This window comes from Haemorhous mexicanus, chromosome 26, assembly GCF_027477595.1.
Source record: "Haemorhous mexicanus isolate bHaeMex1 chromosome 26, bHaeMex1.pri, whole genome shotgun sequence".
Lineage (NCBI taxonomy): Eukaryota > Metazoa > Chordata > Aves > Passeriformes > Fringillidae > Haemorhous > Haemorhous mexicanus.
Window position 1 is genome coordinate 2,612,835 of NC_082366.1, and position 17,177 is coordinate 2,630,011.

Genomic DNA, 17,177 nt, shown 5'->3' on the forward strand with positions numbered 1-17,177 from the left:
CATTGGTGTCTGCGTCCCTCATTGGCCCGAGCGACCCTGATGAGTTTGGGTCGCCGTGCTGTCCCTTGAAACCAGATCGCCTTGCCTCATAACAGGAGGCAACACACGAGGCAGCCGGTCCTGTCCCGCTGGGTCCCAGCAGTGCCTCACAGCAGCCCTGCATCCACGTCAGCATGCTGGCCAAGTGAGGCCCTGGAAGACGAGGCAGCTGATTTTAAGCTTTTGCAGATACACCCAGGGGATGGCCAGCGGTGTTCCCTCAGGATACAGCAGTATCCTGAGGGGCCTCCCCAGAGCTGCCTGATGTCACCTACTCCTTGTGGCACCAGCTGCTTTCCTGTGGCATGTTCTACCTTCCCTAAGAGTAAAGAGGGAGCTGGAGAAGGAGCTTGCCAGGCTGCTCTGGATCCTTTTCCAGCAGTCCTGGTTGAGTGGAGAAGTCCCAGCTGAGCGCAGATGTGCCAATGGAACAGCCGTGCTCGGGAAGGCGAGCTGGAAGGGATGATCCAGGAACCACAGGCCTGGCGGCCTGAGCTTGCTGCTGGGGAAGGCCTGGGAGCAGATCCCCCTGAGTTCCAGCGCACGGCCTGTGCAGGGAACCAGGGGGTCTGCTGGAGGGGGGGAAAGCTCTGCGGAGGGACAGGGACAGCTGGGTGTCCTGGCGGGGTGTTGAGGGCTTCTGTGGGGGCATTTCGGGGGGTTGCTCTTCAGGGGTGTGTTTGGGAAGGAGTTGTCTGGATGGTGAGAGTTCTGGGCTGGAATTTGAGTCAGTTGAAGGCAGCATCTGTGCTTTGGCACTGCTTGGAGTATGGAGGGCAGAAAGAATATCTGTGACTCTTTCTGTTCATGGTCCTGTTTCACCTGCAGGGAGCAAGAGGGGAGAGCTGGACTTTATTGGCCACTTAGATATCTGCACTGGGGGAGGATCAGCCCTTTTGCCATCTACTCATTTGTTTGGGTAACTCTTGTAACACTGAGTGGTCTTGCATTCCTTGAGAGTTGAGAGCTTTTATTCCTTAAGAGAATTAGGAGATTATAATCCCTTCATCAAAATCCATTTGCAAATCAAAGAATGCCCTTCTTTTTGCCTCTGTGTAGTGTTATGTTTTGTAAAGTGACTTCCAGTGGATGATATGGCAAATGAGTGGCTGCTTCAAGATGGGATACAAACTGGTAAACCAGTCATATTCTCCGGCCATCGCTATTAATTTGAGAAGTTTGCAAATTTTGGTACTACTTGAGTTGAGCAATGGGAAGTAAAGCTTTCTTGAAGTGAGAATTCCATAATGCCAGATCTTTCTGTGTCTTCACGGTAATCTTGTTTTTGTGCTGCAGGAAATGACTTCCATGAGAAATAAATTCCAGCATGGAGTAAGAGCTTCTGACAGAGACCAAAGTGTTGCCAGCAGTTGCTGCAGGAGCTCAAGCCATCAGCCCCTGCAGGAAGGAGCACAGCCCCCGATGCACGTGGGCTTTGGCTCCCTCTGGCAAAGAAGCCCCCCGGGGGCACGGGTCTCTGGGGCAGGAGATGGGCACCAGCACTGCCAAGGCTCGGGGGGTTGGCAGGTCTGCTTGGGAGGGGACTCTGCCACACCTGCTGATGTCAGCGCTCCCTGGGCCCCAGGGCTCAGAGCAGCATTTGTACCCGGGCCCACCCGTTCCTTGTGCGTGTCACACCCACGGGTTTAGGATGGCCAGCAGCCAGGACCTGTCCCAGGGAGGCCGTGCCAGCTTCCCTGCAAGGCCCCATGCCCTTCCCAGCGCAGCTGCATCGGCAGCCCTGGGGGCTCCTTCTGCTGCCCTGAGCCTGCAGAGCAGGGCAGCGTTTGCTGATGCTCTGAGCCCTTCCTAAAGATCCTGTTGGGCTGGCTTAGACACCTGGGGCCAGGGATTTCTTCCAGCCTGGGCCACTTTGGGTGGGCTGGGGGCGGCCCCAGGGCAGGCGGCAGTGTGTGCAAGGGCCTTTGTGACCTGGTGCAGCACGGTCACCGTGTCATGGAATGGGACAGGGTGTCCTTTCTGACACGTGGTGACATAGGAGCTGGCGTTGACAAGAGTACATCTGAGTGCTCGGAGCAGGTGACAGGACAGGACGGGAAAGAGCAGTGCTGTGAGGAGCTCCCACACAACACGCTCGTTCTTGTCCAACCCAGGGCTTTTCTGAGACGTTGTTCTTGCGGCTGAGCTCGGAGCTAGTCCACAAGACTTGGTTACCCGTGGCCTTCCAGAGGCATTTGTCTTGCAATTAGCCATTATTTCAATCTGTGACATGGATCACAGACACCAAAGACTGCCTAAGCTGGCCTGGGTGGAGAAAGAAGAAGAATACCCTGAAACTGACCTAGAACTGCAGACTGATGAGTCTGTGCCTATCGAGCTGCTGCAGGAGGGTGAGTGGCAGAGCTGGGCTCCAGGGCTGGCCCCTGCATCCAGCTTGGCCCCATCCCATCCCATCCCATCCCATCCTATCCCATCCCATCCCATCCCATCCCATCCCATCCCATCCCATCCCATCCCATCCCATCCCATCCCATCCCATCCCATCCCATCCCATCCCATCCCATCCCATCCCATCCCATCCCATCCCATCCCATCCCATCCCATCCCATCCCATTTTCATCCCATACCTGGAGATGTGCCCATGGACAGAATGGAAGAGAGATGAAAAAGACATGGAACAGAAACCTCCAAGAGTTCCCAAGATCACCTGGGTGGAGGAGGAGGAAGAAGAGCCTGAACCTGACCCAGAAGTGGAGACCGAGGAGGTTTTGCCGATCCAGCTGCTGCAGGATGGTGAGTGGCAGAGCTGGGCCACACGGCTGGTGCCTGCAGCCAGCTTAGCACCATTGATACCTATTGATACCTATCCCATCCCATGCCCTAGGGATGTTCCCATGGACAGAACTAAACAGGGATGGCAAGATCACTGAGCAGAGACCACCAAGAGTTCCCAAGCTGGCCTGGGTGGGGGAGGAAGAAGAAGGGCCTGAACCTGACCCCGAAGTGGAGACTGAGAAGGATATGCCTATCAAGCTGCTGCAGGAGGGTGAGTGGCAGAGCTGGGCTACAGGGCTGGTGCCTGCAGCTAGCTTGGCCCAATCCTGTCCCATCCCATCCCATCCCATCCCATCCCATCCCATCCCATCCCATCCCATCCCATCCCATCCCATCCCATCCCATCCCATCCCATCCCATCCCATCCCATCCCATCCCATCCCATCCCATCCCAACACTGGGGATGTGCCCATGGGCAGAATGGAAGAGAGATGCAAAACACATGGAGCAGAGATCTCCAAGGGTGCCCAAGCTTGCCTGGGTGGAAGTGGAAGAAGAAGAGCCTGGAGCTGCTCCAGCAGAGGAGACCAAATATGTGCCGTTCCAGCCACTGCATGACGGTGAGTGGTAGATCTGGGCCACAGGGCTGACGGCAGCAGCCAGCTTGGCCCCTTCCCTTCCCTTCCCTTCCCTTCCCTTCCCTTCCCTTCCCTTCCCTTCCCTTCCCTTCCCTTCCCTTCCCTTCCCTTCCCTTCCCTTCCCTTCCCTTCCCTTCCCTTCCCTTCCCTTCCCTTCCCTTCCCTTCCCTTCCCTTCCCTTCCCTTCCCTTCCCTTCCCTTCCCTTCCCTTCCCTTCCCTTCCCTTCCCTTCCCTTCCCTTCCCTTCCCTTCCCTTCCCTTCCCTTCCCTTCCCTTCCCTTCCCTTCCCTTCCCTTCCCTTCCCTTCCCTTCCCTTCCCTTCCCTTCCCTTCCCTTCCCTTCCCTTCCCTTCCCTTCCCTTCCCTTCCCTTCCCTTCCCTTCCCTTCCCTTCCCTTCCCTTCCCTTCCCTTCCCTTCCCTTCCCTTCCCTTCCCTTCCCTTCCCTTCCCTTCCCGAAACCTTCCCTTCCCGAAACCTTCCCTTCCCGAAACCTTCCCTTCCCGAAACCTTCCCTTCCCGAAACCTTCCCTTCCCTTCCCGAAACCTTCCCTTCCCTTCCCTTCCCTTCCCTTCCCTTCCCTTCCCTTCCCTTCCCTTCCCTTCCCTTCCCTTCCCTTCCCTTCCCTTCCCTTCCCTTCCCTTCCCTTCCCTTCCCTTCCCTTCCCTTCCCTTCCCTTCCCTTCCCTTCCCTTCCCTTCCCTTCCCTTCCCTTCCCTTCCCTTCCCTTCCCTTCCCTTCCCTTCCCTTCCCTTCCCTTCCCTTCCCTTCCCTTCCCTTCCCTTCCCTTCCCTTCCCTTCCCTTCCCTTCCCTTCCCTTCCCTTCCCTTCCCTTCCCTTCCCTTCCCTTCCCTTCCCTTCCCTTCCCTTCCCTTCCCTTCCCTTCCCTTCCCGAAACCTTCCCTTCCCTTCCCTTCCCTTCCCTTCCCTTCCCTTCCCTTCCCGAAACCTTCCCTTCCCGAAACCTTCCCTTCCCTTCCCTTCCCGAAACCTTCCCTTCCCGAAACCTTCCCTTCCCGAAACCTTCCCGAAACCTTCCCGAAACCTTCCCGAAACCTTCCCGAAACCTTCCCGAAACCTTCCCTTCCCGAAACCTTCCCTTCCCGAAACCTTCCCTTCCCTTCCCGAAACCTTCCCGAAACCTTCCCTTCCCTTCCCGAAACCTTCCCTTCCCGAAACCTTCCCGAAACCTTCCCGAAACCTTCCCTTCCCTTCCCTTCCCGAAACCTTCCCGAAATCTTCCCAAAACCTTCCCTTACCTTACCTTCCCTTACCTTACCTTACCTTCCCGAGACCTTAACTTCCCATCCCATCCCATCCCATCCCATCCCATCCCATCCCATCCCATCCCATCCCATCCCATCCCATCCCATCCCATCCCATCCCATCCCATCCCATCCCATCCCATCCCATCCCATCCCATCCCATCCCATCCCATCCCATCCCATCCCTTTCCATCCCTGGTGTTCAAAGGTTGAATTTGATAGTCAGAATTTGGACTTGAAGGTCTAAGAGTGGATTTGGGTTTGAACAGTTGGATTTATTGGTGAAAAGTTTTATTTGGTGGTCAGATTTTGGATTTGATGGCCCAGGGTTGCATTTGTTGGGCAACACTTGGATACCATGGAATAACAGCATTCCGGGCATCAGGAATTTCGAATCCACCAGTTCCCCTCACAAATTCCCATGGAATCATGTCATTCTGGGCATCGGGAATTGTTAAAAATGGCACATTTGGTGCTCCAAAACGGACACGTGTGTGAAGGCATTGGATACTACAGGTGGGAAGGAGAACTGGGAATGGCTCCGGCAGCTCCACAATCTCCACCAAGATCAGCATCCTGTCGGGAGAACTCTTCAACTCAGGACTACACCAAAAAAACATGGAAAAATCAGAGCACACAGGCGCACATTGGAAACAAAGTGTAACTGTTCTTTCTTTGCTTGCTTTTCATATTTTTAAGAGATTTTCCCATTGTTTTTAACTATATTCCTGCTTTTCCCCGGTTGTTTTCTTTAACCCTCCTTTTTTAAAAATTTTCAACACCTTTTAATTTTCAACCAGAAAAATTCCCAGCAACTCAAGGGAAGAAACCCAAACAACCCAAGAAACCAAAGCAGTTTTTATCTCCAGGATAACACATGGCAAAATAACACCTTTTGAATTGTAAAATAAAACACGAAACTTTTACTCCCCAAAAAATCTACAAAGAAAAAATATTCAGGATCTTGACAACTTATTTATTACAATTATTATTACTAGTTTTGTTGTTAATAATAATAATAATAATAATAATAAATGCTTTTTTAAAAATCCTTTTTCTTTTTTTAATTTTTAATTCAGGAGTGAAGATGGGCAAAACCAGCAGAACATGAACAGGAGGTGACTTCCAGTACATTCAGAAAGGAAAAGTAGGATTCTCTTAAAAAAAAGAATCCAGTGACATTTAAAAAACAACTCTAAAATGTTCCTAAATAAAACCAAATATTTGGGCCATCCCAGGCCCTCGTAGCCACTTGTGTTGGAATGTCTCCTATTGTGCCTCCAGGTTATTCTTTACCAGTGGATTCATCTGGAGATTTATCCTTATTTTTCCCCATTTTTCCTTCATAAAAATTATTTATTTTCCAGTTCCTTTGTGATTGTTTCCACCAAGTTCTTCTCATTTACAGTGCTATGTGGGATTTTTCCGGATCTGGATTGTGTCCGGCTCTCTCCCCCTGTCCCAGCCCCCCAAAATCCCAAAAAACCTCAGAAGACTGAATCACCTCATCAGCACTGTCATTAGAGTGTTCCTAGACGAAGGGGCAGAAAATATGGGATGAACATTCCCTATCCAACTAACCCATAAATTCCTGCAACGTGGAGGTAGAAAAAGCTGCTAAAATCGGGATCTTGTCTTTCCGGGAGTGTTTTTGAACCTGGTTTTATTCCTTATCTTGTTGATGTGCACAACTGCGAACCAAATATGGCAGGGCCTTAGGAATTTGGTGTTGACACACAGGCTCCTTGTGCCACTGCTGGCCTTCCGTGTGCTCAGCAAGATCTGGAACTGCACAGTGTTGTGGAACTGCACCTTCAGAACAGGCACCTTCCCAGCCTGACCTGCCCTTGTCCCTCTGTGTCTGTGCACCAAACACAGCGTGGAAGAGAACGGCAGCAGGGGCCCGTGTGCCCCAGGGCCCTGGATTTGCTTCAGCTCCACAGAGATGGGAGGTAAGGGGGAAAAAAACAAACTGTTTATTAATGGAAGGGAAAGTGAAGGGATGAGATGGGGGCAAAAAAAAAGGGGTGGGGAGGGTCTGAGGGCTGGAGGGAGGGAACTGTCAACAGGGAGGGAGAAGGCAGTAGCTATGGGAGCCTCCCACAGGCTCAGCTGTAGCCAGCATCAGCTGTGCCTGGAGCTCCAGTCACACTGAATGATGATCCTCTCTTCATAAAGTCCTGGTACTGTTCTTGGCACCATGGTTCACGGAGTCCAGCAGATGACCGTAGTTCTGTAGCTCTTTGTCCAAAAATTGCCTGGATTTCCAGGTTAGGGGAGGATGGACTGTCATCTTTACTCATGGCTTCAAGGGCTGGAAGACAGATGAGCTACCAGGGTCAGAGCCAGACAGACACTCGGAGATTCTTCTGCTAAGCCCATCCCTCGCAGCTCTCGCATCAGCCACAGGAGAGGTTGACCCTTGCAAGACGCTGGCCATGAATCCCCCCACCAGTGTCCCTGAAATCGCTCTGTGCTCTGCCCACATCTCCCCTCATCCACAGAGGGAGCAAAGCCCGCCGCAGCCAGGACAGGGACTGCAGCTCCCTGCCGGGGCAATGCAGCTCTCCCCGCCAGCCCCTGCTGACAGCCCGCTGGCTACACTCACCCTGAGTGAGAACGTGAAGCTCGGCTGGCTGTCCCTTCAGGTACCGCCCAGCCATGCCTGTGAACACAGAGCCCATCACGGCCCCAGCGGCACAGCTCCCTGCCAGCGGCGCTGCCGGCGCTGTGGCCACCCGGCCTGCTGGCCCGGCAGGGCTCAGCCCGGCCCTGGCCGCACCCTGCCGCCCAAGGGCACGGCTGCCAGAGGGCGGCAGCGGCGCCGAGGCCAGGCGGGGCTCCACGGCGCCGGGTCCGGCTGGCGCTGCCGGGCGAGCAGGTGGGGCTGGGGCCGAGCTGCGGCAGGCCGGGGAGGGAGCCCGGGCTCGTGGCTCACCGATGAACCTCAGGGCCGCCTCTCGCACTGACTCCTGTGGGTTCTCCAGGTAGGGCAGGGCCCGGCACAGGTGCTCGGCCACTTGACTCCTGTCCTCTGCCAGCTGGAGAGAGCAGCAGGAGGGAAGGAAGGGTTGGCCGGACGCTGCCTGCGCCCGGCCCCGGCCTCCCCTGCCCGCTCAGGCAGCCCTGAGGCGCTGCCAGCATCCGCTGGGGCCGGGCTCCCCAGGGGAGGGGCAGAGGGCCGGCTGCTGCCCGGGGAGCCCGCGGTGCCGCCCCGCCCCGCAGCCCCGCTGGGCCGGGGCTCCATGGGCGCCTGGCTCGGGCCCACGGGAGCCTGGAGAAGAGCCCGCGCGGCCTCTGCGCGCCCCAGCGGGCAGGGGCTCAGCCACCCGGCCTGCACACTGAGCACCGCCCTCGGGGGCTTCTTCATGCTGAGCCTGGGCCTTCCAGGCTCTCCTTACCAGGCACTTGCCGAACTTTGACAGCTGCTCCTTCTTCACCAGCTGCTTGAGCTTCATCCTCTTCAGGAATCCGGCTGCACAATGCAGCGTTTCCCGGGAGGCCTGGAGAGCAGCAGATACCCAGAGATGGCCCCACAGGCCAGGGCACCGAACCCACATCCCTGTGCCAAGGCCTGCAGGAGGCTGCAGCCTGCAAGGCTACAAAGCAGGAGGCAGCCAACCCCCTCTCAGAGATGCACCAGCATCACACAAAACCTCACATTTGCCACACGCTGATTCTCCTCATGGCAATGCATGAAGAGTGGGAGCAAGCTCATGTTCGCAATTCTCTTCAGGGGCTTTTTTCCATCGTCCACTACAAAGTCTGTCACCTTTTCAAAAAGCTGAATGGAGAGCAGCTGCACTTGGCTGTTGTCCTGGAGGAAAGGAAGCAGAAAAGACCTCACCAACAATTTCTCAAGGCCCACCTGAGTAAAAGCCTAAAAATTCCCCAGGCACAAAATTTCTGGGCAGCAGCCAGTCCCATGGCTGGGGCCACGGAGCCTTACATGGTCAAAGAGTTGTACGAGTGCCTCAGCTAGCCTTGGGGCAGTAGTGGTGGAGACCAGGATATCCTTGTACTGGAGGACATTCATGAAGACAGAGAGGGACATCCTGACCACCTCTGCATCTTCATCACCCAGAACATCCACAAGCCGTTGAGACAGGATGCACATTCTCCTGGCCTGTGTGGAACACAATGCTGTGCTGGGAAGCCACGGACAGCTGCACCGCCACCACCGCCCTGGCACTGCAATCCCACCCTGCTATTGCAGGGCCCTCAGGCCAAAGGCCTGACCCAGAGCCCTGGGGCAGGTGAGGCAGGAGAGCTGGGAGCAGCTGCCTCCGCTCCTGAAGCCCTGCCAGCCCAAGGGGCTGCTTTCATCAGCGCAGCTTCAGCCACTGTCCCCTTCTCACCACCAAGGGATCCTTGATAAGCACCACGAGGCCTCTGAGCGCCAGGCGACGCCGCTCCCTGCACTCCATCTGTAGGTACCTTGACATCATCTCCAGAACGCTGTCACTGCATTCCCTCAAGTCCAGGCACTGGAGGACCTGAAAGGCACAGGGCAGTGACCCGGGGGGACGCGGCCGGCAGGACCCCAGAACCGCACAGGGCTGGGGCCAGGCAGCAGCACAGGGTGCGGCCACCGTCCTGGCAGCTGTGGCTGTGAGAGGGCAGAGAGCTGGGAGGCAGCTCAGCCAGGCAGTGCTGGCCACCAGGCTCACCTCTACAAGGAATGCCAGGAAGGGCAGATCCCAGGGATGCCCCTCCTTGCTGAGCAACCCAAGCAGGTGGAGTGCAGTGCGACAACACAAGGGGATCGATTCACGGCGCATCTCCCTGGCAGGAGGAAAAGGGCACCAGGACTCTGAGGCATGGGTGTCAAACCTCTCCCAGGACTGACTCACAGATTTCTGGTCTCTCCCCAGCATCCCTAGAGGGGATGTGGGCCCTCTGAGAGGCAGCTCCTTGTGGGCACCCTCCTCACTCAGCCATTTCCAATCTGCTTGTCCGTCCCTCGGTGACAAGGCCCTCTGGCCCATGACCACAGCGACTGTGTGGGGCACCCGGGCACAGGGCACAAGTGTCAGAAGAACTGAGGAGAAGGGGGTCTCACCTGGCCAGCAGACCCACAGCATAATGCTGGGTGTCAGCACAGAGCGGCGTGTCCCAGCCATGCTTGCGTCCCATTTCCATGACCACATTTTCACACCGCAGTCGGCAGAGCAGAGCCTTCATAGTCTGCACTGCAAAACTGTGTGCAGAAGCAAAGGCCAGGTCATACTGTGATCTCTGGCTCCTGCCCTGGGGACATGGGAGGGATGGGAGAAGTGGGATGGAGCACCTGCTGGGGTTTGTGTTAAGGTGGTGTTCTTCCTGGCATTGCTTCCAAAAGGTGTCAATCTCCTCAGAAGCATGCGCTGTGCTGTCGCAAACTTGAACTATCAGAGCCACGAGCAGGTGGGGGGCATAATTCTGCATTGCCTCATGGCACTTGGGCACCTGGATAATCACCCGGAGCACCAGAGTTGCCTGCAAAAGAAGCAGCCCAAGGCAGCGCTCAGTTCCAAGGTGTCCAGGGGCAGGGCAGGAGGAGCAGCAGGTGCCCCCTGAGCCTGCCCCTAGCCCAGGTTTCAGCCCAGCAACTGAGGCATGGAGAGGACAGAGAGCCGCTGGCGAGGTGACCAAGGGGCAAGCAGAGGCCAGTTCCAGAAACTCACAGCCATGGCAAAGACATTTGTGTCATCCCCATCAGAAGTGAACATGCTGTGCACAGGCCAATCCTCCATCACACAGATCAGTGTTGGCAGCACCTTCTCCACTGTGGGACTCGACGAGCCTATAGTTCTCCACATCATTGCAGCAGGTCTGTGGGATCAGAGGTCTGTGTCAGGGGTGTCTCAGTCACAGTACCATGCCCTGTGCAGCTGTGGGGGCCCAGGTGACAGAGCCATGGTGCCCTGAGGGCCAAGGAAGGAGCATTGGCAGCAGGCTTGGGAAACAGAGGGGCCCGAGGGTCCTGGACCTCTCTGCCTGTCTGGCAGACCCCATTGGACAGGCTGTGCAGGGCCATGGGCCCTAAAGGCTGGTGAGCCCTGAGCTCTCAAGGCATGTGCGCCCCATACTTGTCACATGTTGGGGCACAGCGCAGGAGGGTCAGCACCACGCCAGCAGGGTGTTCTTCAGCCGTCCTCAGAACGTTCATGAATAGCCTGACATCGGCAGTCTCAGGGGACGCAAGTCTCTGGTGTATAATCCTCACCATTTCTGGCACCTGGAAGAGATGTGGGGAAAATTTGGAGTGCTTCCTGAGGGAGGAGATTCCCCAGTTTCCCCAGAGAAATGCTCCCCTTCTCCCCACAATGTGCTGGCCTCAAAGCTTGAGGCAGGCAAGTGGACATGGCTTGATGGGCCGCATGACCCTGGAAGGCCTCCAGCCATGGGCACTGGCTGCTCATTACTTCTGATAAAAAACAGGAATATCCATGAATAATAAATTGTGGGTATAAATGGCAGTTAAGGTGGGGGTAGTATCCATGGCTTTTATGACCTCAGTCATTCAGGTGTCTGAATTGGCCTCGTTTGTTACCTGGTCAGCCTTCACTATGTAATTACTCATTTCCACGCATTCAATTGATGGTGTGCTACAATCAATGGGCTTGTTTGCATCCTCCTTATCTGTCCTTCCACACAAAATGATCTTCTGCAGAAGAGCAGGGAAGAGAAGGACATTCCATGGAGTGCTCCAAACACAGTGCTCAGCTGAGCAGTGACAGCAGGCCCAGTCCAGGTGGGGATCGCTCCAGGTACCTTCAGTGTTTTGCTGAAGCTACCACCAGCGGCATCCTGCTTCTTCCCTGCATTTGGAAAAGAGCGAATGCAGCCAGAGCTGAGGGGCTGCGGGAGATGCAGGAGAACAGAGGCCAGCCCTGTTCTCCCCAGGCAGGGAGAGCTGTGGGATGGCCCAGGGGATGGAGCACGGCCACTGCGGCGTTTCTGCCCAGGCCCTCTTCTGTCCAGTACATGGGCATGTCCCTGGGGATGGGGATGGGATTGGGATGGGATGGGATGGGGATGGGGATGGGGATGGGGATGGGGATGGGGATGGGGATGGGGATGGCGATGGGATGTGATGATAGGATAGGATAGGATAGGATAGGATAGGATAGGATAGGATAGGATAGGATAGGATAGGATAGGATAGGATAGGATAGGATAGGATAGGATAGGATGTGATAGGATAGGATAGGATAGGATAGGATAGGATAGGATAGGATAGGATATAGGATAGGATAGGATAGGATAGGATAGGATAGGATAGGATAGGATAGGATAGGATAGGATAGGATAGGATAGGATAGGATAGGATGGATAGGATAGGATAGGATAGGATAGGATAGGATAGGATAGGATAGGATAGGATAGGATAGGATAGGATAGGATAGGATAGGATAGGATAGGATAGGATAGGATAGGATAGGATAGGATAGGATAGGATAGGATAGGATAGGAAAGGGCCAAGCTGGCTGCAGCCATCAGCCCTGTGACCCAGCTCTGTCACTCACTGTCCTGCAGTGGCTGGAACTTTGGTGCCGCATTGCCCTGCTCTGCTGGGGCAGCTGAAGAATCTTTGTTCTTCTTCCTACTGAACAGGCCTTGGCGTTTCTCTGCCATTCTCCCAAAATCTGGTGTCGATGGCACCTGAAAGAGAGAGGCCTGGGAAGAGCTCTAAGATGACAAATCCAACGGTCTGGCCTCAAGGGCACTGGCCACAAGGATGGGAGTTCCCTCGGAAAAGCTCCGAGCCACCAAGTCCCGTGTCTGCCCTTAAAGGGGTCCTGCAGAAGAGAACTCCCGAGAAGACCACAGGTCCCCAAGTCCTGTGATCTGGACTCGAGGTCACCTGCAGCAGTAAAGTCAAGGAAAAACTCCACGTCCGCAATGAACGAGCGCGCTGTGCGGGGGCTCCTCACGGCACCGCTCTATCCTGTCCTGTCCCCTTGCGTGCTCAAAGCACTGTGGCATGCTCTTGTCACTGCCAGCTCCTATGTCACCAAATGTCACAAAGGACAACCTGTCCCATTCCATGACATGGTGACCGTGCTGCACCGGGTCACAAAGGCCCTTGCACACACTGCCGCCTGCCCTGGGGCCGCCCCCAGCCCACCCAAAGTGGCCCAGGGTGGAAGGAATCCCTGGCCCCAGGTGTCTAAGCCAGCCCAACAGGATCTTTAGGAAGGGCTCTGAGCATCAGCAAACGCTGCCCTGCTCTGCAGGCTCAGGGCAGCAGAAGGAGCCCCCAGGGCTGCCGACGCAGCCGCGCTGGGAAGGGCATGGGGCCTTGCAGGGAAGCTGGCACGGCCTCCCTGGGACACGTCCCGGCTGGTGGCCATCCTAAACCCGCGGGTGTGACACTCACAAGGAACGGGTGGGCCCGGGTACAAATGCTGCTCTGAGTCCTGGGGCTCAGGGAGCGCTGACATCAGCAGGTGTGGCAGAGTCCCCTCCCAAGCAGACCTGCCACCCCCCGAGCCCTGGCAGCGCTGGTGCCCATCTCCTGCCCCAGAGACCTGTGCCCCTGGGGGGCTTCTGTGCCAGAGGGAGCCAAAGCCCACGTGCATTGGGGGCTGTGCTCCTTCCTGCAGGGGCTGATGGCTGGAGCTCCTGCAGCAACTGCTGGCAACACTTTGGTCTCTGTCAGAAGCTCTTACTCCATGCTGGAATTTATTTCTCATGGAAGTCATTTCCTGCAGCACAAAAACAAGATTACTGTGAAGACACAGAAAAATCTGGCATTATGGAATTCTCACTTCAAGAAAGCTTTACTTCCCATTGCTCAACTCAAGTAGTTCCAAAATTTGCAAACTTCTCAAATTAATAGCGATGGCCGGAGAATATGACTGGTTTACCAGTTTGTATCCCATCTTGAAGCAGCCACTCATTTGCCATATCATCCACTGGAAGTCACTTTACAAAACATAACACTACACAGAGGCAAAAAGAAGGGCATTCTTTGATTTGCAAATGGATTTCATTGAAGGGATTTTAATCTCCTAATTCTCTTAAGGAATAAAAGCTCTCAACTCTCAAGGAATGCAAGACCACTCAGTGTTACAAGAGTTACCCAAATAAATGAGTGGATGGCAAAAAGGCTGATCCTCCCCGAGTACAGATATCTAAGTGGCCAATAAAGTCCAGCTCTCCCCTCCTGTTCCCTGCAGGGAAAACAGGACCATGAACAGAAAGAGTCACAGATATTCTTTCTGCCCTCCATAACCCAAGCTGTGCCAAAGCACAGATGCTGCCTTCAACTGACTCAAATTCCAGCCCTGACCAATCACCTTCCAGACAACTCCTTCCCAAACACACCCCCAAAGATCAATGCCCCAAAAAACCCCCTGAAGCCCTCAACACTCCGCCAGGACACCCAGCTGTCCCTGTCCCTCCGCAGAGCTTTCCCACCCTCCAGCAGACCCCCTGGTTCCCTGCATAGGCCGTGCGCTGGAACTCAGGGGGATCTGCTCCCAGGCCTTTCCCAGCAGCAAACTCAGGCTGTCAGACCTGTGGTTCCTGGATCATCCTTCCCATCGAGCCTTCCTGAGCATGACTGTTCCATTGGCACAGCACATCCCAGGACTCTGCTGTGCACACAGCGCTTTTCATGCCCATTCCCAACAGACTTTGGAATGCAGAGCACAACCTGTCTGGCTCTGCCACCAGCACACCCCAAACACAGGTGAAGGAAGCAGCAGCAGGGGCTGTTTTGCAGCCATGCCCAGGAGATACTGCAAGGCTGCCCTCCCTCTGGTCTCCCTTGGTTGGCTTTCTGACAGGGTCTGAGCCTGGGGCTGCCATTCCTCACTTGTGGGGACCAGAAGCACAGCCGGGATCCTGGCACTGCCTGACAGCGCTCCGGGCACCGGCACGGTCGCGTGTCCGAGTCTCGGGCACCGTGCTGCTGCTTCATTTGCCCTTAGGCACACCCAAAGCTCCCTGCTAAGCCCAGATGGTCTCTGGTTCTGCCCTCTTCCTCATCCTGTGCAGGGATGCAGCACTGCTGTGCTTTCAGGAAGCTATTCTTGAAAATTTCCAGCATTCCAAGCTCCTTTGCCCTCTGTGGATGCTTGCCCTAGAATTCCTGTCAGCTGGGTTCAGAGCATACTCAGGTTTGCTCTTCCAAAATCCAGGGGCTCTGGGGTGCTGAGCAAGATCTGGAACTGCGCAGTGCCGTGGAACGGCACCTCCAGCACAGGGACCTTTCCAGCCTGACCTGCCCTTGGTTCCTCTGTGTGTGTGCACCAAACACAGCGTGGAAGAGAACGGCAGCAGGGGCCGTGTGTACCAGGGCCCCGGATTTGCTTCAGCTCCACAGAGATGCAGCCAAAGTGAAGAAGCCAAACTGTTTATTAATATACAGCAAAGCAAAGGGATGAGTAGGGAGGGAAAAAAGGGATGGGCAGGGTCTGGGGGCTGGAGGGTGGGAGCCTTAACATGGACTGAGAGGGGAGGGAAAAAATAGTGATGGACCCACAGGCTGAGGGCTGGTGGGTCACAACTATCAAAAGGGAGGAATAGAGGAGAGGAAAATTTGGCATTATCTTCTGGCTGCAGGGAGGGAGCCTTAACAGGGAGGGAGAGAATAGGGAAAAATGATAATGGATTGTCTGAGGGCTGGTGGGGCAGAGCTATCAAAGAGAGGAATAGGAGAGAGGAAAAATGGGGATGGGCAGTGTCTGAGGGCTGGAGGGAGGGAGCTGTCAATAGGGAGGGAGAGCACTGAAGCCATGAGAACTGGGCGCAGCATCAGCTGTGCGAGGACTTCCAGGAGCGCTGAGAGCTGATGTCTTCTTTGGTGTCTCCTGGTGCTGTTCCTGGGACACCGGCTCACTGGATCCAGAAGATGCCCCTAATTCTTGAGCTCCTTGGGGAAACTCAGCTTGATTTTCCAAGTCAGGGCAGGATGGGCTGGCACGTTGCCTCCGGGCTTGAAGGGCTGAAAGAGAGAGGAAGAGAGCCATGGCAACAGCCCGGGACTGTGGGAATCCTACAAGACTTCTGAACAGGGCCATGTGACCCAGAAGGGAGTAGGAGAGACTGGAATCAGTTGGCAGGTATTTGCCATGACTCCCCCACGTGCCCCTGAAATGTCTCTGTGCTCTGCCCACAGCACCCCTTGTCCGCACAAAGAGCAGAACCCTCCAAAGCTGGGGCAGGTCTTGCACCACGGGCCCCTGTCGGCCGGCTGGCCGCACTCACCTGAGAGGATATGCTGGAGCTCTTGCTGCTGCCTCCTCAGGCACCGCCCGGCCATGCCTGTGAACACAGAGCCCGTCACGGCCCCAGCGGCACAGCTCCCTGCCAGCGGCGCTGCCGACGCTGTGGCCACACGGCCTGCTGGCATGGCAGGGCTCAGCCCGGCCCTGGCCGCACCCTGCCGCCCAAGGGCACGGCTGCCAGAGGGCGGCAGCGGCGCCGAGGCCAGGCGGGGCTCCACGGCGCCGGATCCGGCTGGCGCTGCCGGGGCAGCAGGCGGGGCTGGGGTGGGGCTGCAGCGGGCCGGGGAGGGAGCCCAGGCTCGTGGCTCACCCCTGAACCTGATGGCCGCCTCTCGCAGGGGCTCCTGTGGTCTCTGTAGGTAGCGCAGGGCCCGGCTCCGGAACTCAGCCGCTCTGCTCCTGTGCTCTGCCAGCTGGAGAGAGCAGCAGGAGGGAAGGAAGGGTTGGCGCAAGCTCAGCCCCTCGGCTGGACGCTGCCTGCGCCCAGCCCCGGCCTCCCCTGCCCGCTCAGGCAGCCCTGAGGCGCTGCCAGCATCCGCTGGGGCCGGGCTCCCGAGGGGAGGGGCCAGAGGGCTGGCTGCTGCCCGGGGAGCCGCGGTGCCACCCCGCCCCGCAGCCCCGCCGGGCCGGTGCTGCATGGGCGCCCGGCTCGGGCCCACGGGAGCCTGGAGAAGAGCCCGCGCGGCCTCTGCGTGCAGCAGCGGGAAGGGGAACAGCTGCCAGCCCCGCACACTGAGCACCGCCCTCGGGGGCTTCTCCAGGCTGAGACTGGGGCTTGCATGCCCTCCTTACCAGGCACTCATCGACCTCCAACGGCGGCTGCTTCTTCAGCATCTGTTCGAGCTTCCTCCTCTTCAGGAACTCGGCCACACGAAGCAGCGTTTCTCGAGAGGCCTGGAGAGCAGCAGAGACCTAGAGATGGCCCCAGAGCCCAGGGCACCAGACCCACATCCCTGTGCCAAGGCCTGGAGGAGGCTGCAGCCTGCGAGGTGACAGGGCAGGAGGCAGCCAGCCCCCTCCCAGGGTTCCACCGGCATCACAGAAATCCTCACCTTTGCTACGTCGCAGTTCTCAGCATGACAGTAAATTAAAAGTGCATACAGGCTCTTGCTCACAATTGTCTTCAGGGGCTTTTTCCCCTCATCCACTACCAGTTCCATCACCTTGCGGAAGAGTTCAATGGAGAGCAACTGCACATGGCTGTTGTCCTAAAGGAAACCAAAAGACCTATATGAACCACTCCAGGCTGACCTGAGCAAAGGCCTGAAAACCCAGAGGGC

At 56.4% G+C, this 17,177-nt stretch overlaps 1 long non-coding RNA gene across 1 annotated transcript; it reads right to left on the bottom strand.

Annotated features, from left to right (window-relative positions):
* Positions 1-15,007: 15,007 nt before the first annotated feature.
* LOC132338560 (uncharacterized) lies at positions 15,008-16,420 on the bottom strand. The gene is made up of 3 exons (XR_009489474.1): positions 16,208-16,420; positions 15,878-15,934; positions 15,008-15,614 (listed from the first exon to the last, which is right to left on the bottom strand). It is a non-coding gene; the product is annotated as an uncharacterized LOC132338560 (long non-coding RNA).
* Between the last annotated feature and the right edge of the window lie 757 nt (positions 16,421-17,177).